The following is a 3,673-nucleotide window of genomic DNA, read 5'->3' on the forward strand; positions in this document are numbered from 1 at the left end:
TGCTTTTCTTTCATTTACCACAGATTTAATTTAACCGCTCGGTTTTGACCTTCACAGAAGTGGAACTGTGGCGGATGTAGTCTTCTGTAACTTGTTTTCCGACCACTGAGATTCATCTGTGTTCACACGTGTAGCTGTAGTTCAGCTGGACTTCTGCGTAATCCCACAGAATTGGTAGGAATACGCCACGGTATTTATCCAGTGGACAGAAGGACATTTGGGGTCTTCCCAGTTTGTTTTGGTTTTCCTTTTCTTCCTATTACAAACAATGCTGTTATGACATTTTCACATCCATGTCCTGACACACATGTGTAAGAGTTTCTCTAGGGTATGTATCTAGGAGTGGAATAGCCACAAGAGAAGTTAGGGCACGGACCCTTATGCCAAACTATTTCCCAAAGCTGTTAAAACATTCTTAAATCTGTTGACAACTGAGCTACTTGGGATGGCTGAGGGGAAGAAATAGATCAAGGACTCTCCAACTGCATTTTTAAAGTAGGAAATTAAAAAATCTGATACAACAATGAAAAGCACATTTACGTCTCTGCTTTGGTTTACTTGAAATGTACTTTGAAAAACTACATGTTTAAAACGTAAAAGGGTGGTCTCCTAGATCTCCAATGTTTCTAAATATACGAGTGAAAACAGCAAGATTCAAAACATATGGTGTACTTTCATATATAAAAAAAGGTCTATACATATATGCTTATATCCCCCACCTCCCTCCAGCAAGAGTAACTGTTTAACAGTAGTTCCTGAAAAGGAACAGGAGGACAGAAGGGGAGAGAGATCACCTAACACTTCTAATGTTGTTTTTTGAACCATGTACAAGCATTACAATTGTAATACAAAATTTTTAAAAAGTAGTCACCTGGGGTTCTTTCATAAACAACTAAAAAATCAGTCTGAACTCAAACCCGAAAATCGGCCCTAAACAAAGTTCCATCCTACAGAAAATACACAATTCTCAAGTGTTTTCCTTTTGTTTCATGCACTTTAGAATAATGTTTAAAAATATTCACACAGCCCATCTAAAATGCATTTTTAGAAGCATGGAACGGACACAAGCTCAAAAAACTCCCACCCTAAGTTGTTCCATTGTAACATCTCTAGAAACTTTAATCAGAAGGTGGCTGACAAGCTGTATGTATGAGGTGTCCTCTGTGACACTAACTATATATGGAAAAAGTAGACAGACTGCCTGCAGGTGTGACGGTATAAGGAGAGGAGATAAACACTTAAGCCGAAATAGGACTAGTTTATTACAACCTCAAGAAGGCAAGAAATAGGTTTTAATCCAAAATGAAAAATACAGCTGACCCTTGAACAACACGAATTTGAACTGCATGGGTCCACTTATACAGGGATTTTTTTTACAGCATGGTAAATGCATGGTCTCCTATGATTTTCTCAACACTGTTCCTTGAGCTTACTTTATTGTAAGCACACAATATATAATATGCATACAAAATGTGTGTTCATCAACTATGTTGTAGGTAAGGCTCTGGTCAACAGGCTTTTGGCAGTTCTGGGGGAGTCAAGTATGTATGTGGATTTGACCACACAGGAGGTGGGGGTGGGGGTGGTTGGCATGCCTAATCTCCCCACATTGTTCCAGGGTCAACTGTAAACATCTTGTGGTCTATCTGAAGAAAAAATGTAACAAAAAGGGAGGTGACGCACAGTCTTTCTACATCGAACAGAAGAGGATGCCAGAGCAGCAGACTCATTACATGGTCCCTTCGAGACACACAGCGGAAAGTAAGCTACCAGACCAGTTCTACAGTTGAGGACTCTGGCCAATTAAAAGTTCATCCAGTTTATTTTCATTAATGAACTTGTTTCTTAACTTTTAGAAATACATGCTGAACTATTTACAGATTAAATGGTGTGTCTGACACTTGCCTGAAAGTAATAGGAGGCAGGGGATACATACACACATGCACGAACATATAAAATTAAGACTGGCCACTGAGTCTTACTAGTGGTGAGTTTTAATAAAGGCTGATTGTACTGTTCTCCTTTTATGTAGGTCTTAAGTTTTCCAAAATGAAAAGTTAAAAAACCCTGATTGCTCTCATCCAATTCCAATCTTATCAAGTAATCTTCTGAGTAGTAAAATCTGGCTCCCCTTAAAGGCTCTTCACAGAGAAGATACACACTGACCAACTGACAACTGTTTAGCCCTAAAGGCAGAAACGTGTATTTCTTACAGTAAATTCAATTAGCACACAGCCTCTATATTTGATTATGAATTTAAGCAAGAATAGTTTCCTCTTGAGCCTGATAAATTTGGGTGTTGAGGGCAACCCAACTTCTAAATCTCCAACTAAAACCAGACCATAGTCATGGACACCTTAAGGGGCCAGGCCTCTCCCTCACATCCTACATAACTCCCATCGTGATCAACACATCTAAGTGTCCATGGAATCATGAAGATGATGAAGACTTTTCATGAACTCATTTACTGTATGTACCTCATTAAAGTAATTTAGCTATGGATTCTAGAAGAGGCAAGAACAAGTCTGGCATTTTAAATCCCTTAATAATTTTAGCAGCTTAATACTTTAGTAAACTGTTTTCGGTTTTTCGGGATGGTTTTTCCAGAGACGGAGCAACAGAATATGATGAACTAGCACTCCAAAGTCCTTCGCTCTCACGACCGCAACCTTGTCAAACTCCACCAACAGTGCCTGGGAGGGGCTGACTTTGTATCAGACGGCTTCACATCTTATCTTAATACTGACAAAGTCAGAGATATCCAACCCATTCGCCTGCTGCTGTACCTCCAAAATCAGCTAGTGAGCCAGGAGTGCTCTGTGCCCCTGGCATGATCTCACACAAAGCACCTCTGAAGTGGTAGCTTCATCATTTCCCAAAGCTTGGTGGAGGGTATTTTAGGAAACTCTGTGATACTTCACTAAGGCTATGAGAACGAATACAGTGGCAGAACAGTGAGGCACCAGACCAAAAGGTGGAGGCTAGGTTCCATGAGCTAGCTCTCCGCCAACATGGAGCCACGTGACTTTGCGTACGTCATCTAACCCAGTTACCCGGTTTCTCTACCTTATAAACTGACAACAATATTTGAAAATTATAAATCACAAAAAAACTGCTATGATATATGTAGCCGGATAATACTTTTACACAGTTGACAAAGCTGGCTATAGATAGAAACATGCTGCCGAATCAGCTGGGGTGGGGGGACCACCTGCTTAAGCCTCGGTTTTTAAGAATAAATCCTTATTATGTGTACTACACACCCCATACACAGAACTGAATACATCTGTAATCTGACAAGACCAGGTTAAAAGAAATCTTGACACAGGATTTAAAACAAAGACCAAAAGCTAGTTAAAAGTTCTTGAATAGTCTTCTACATCATTATTTCATAGCTAGAAGAAGATAGTGTTCATCAGAAGGCTATTTTGAATTTTCTACTACTAAAGGAATCTCTCAGGGATGTAAAAATATATTCTAGTTCACTGTACATCTTTGCTATTAAAAGCAAAATTCAAATTTATTCATAACCACCCAAAATTGAAGCACCATTATTTAAAACATTTAAACTGCAGAAATTCTATAAAAATTAGTCTTTAACAGAACAATCAGATAAAACTGTACACCAACACTTCTAGTAACAGTGCACCTCATATTTAAAACAGGGGACTAG

Source organism: Puma concolor, chromosome E1, assembly GCF_028749965.1.
Source record: "Puma concolor isolate L17-30 chromosome E1, mPumCon1.1.hap2, whole genome shotgun sequence".
Taxonomy (NCBI): domain Eukaryota; kingdom Metazoa; phylum Chordata; class Mammalia; order Carnivora; family Felidae; genus Puma; species Puma concolor.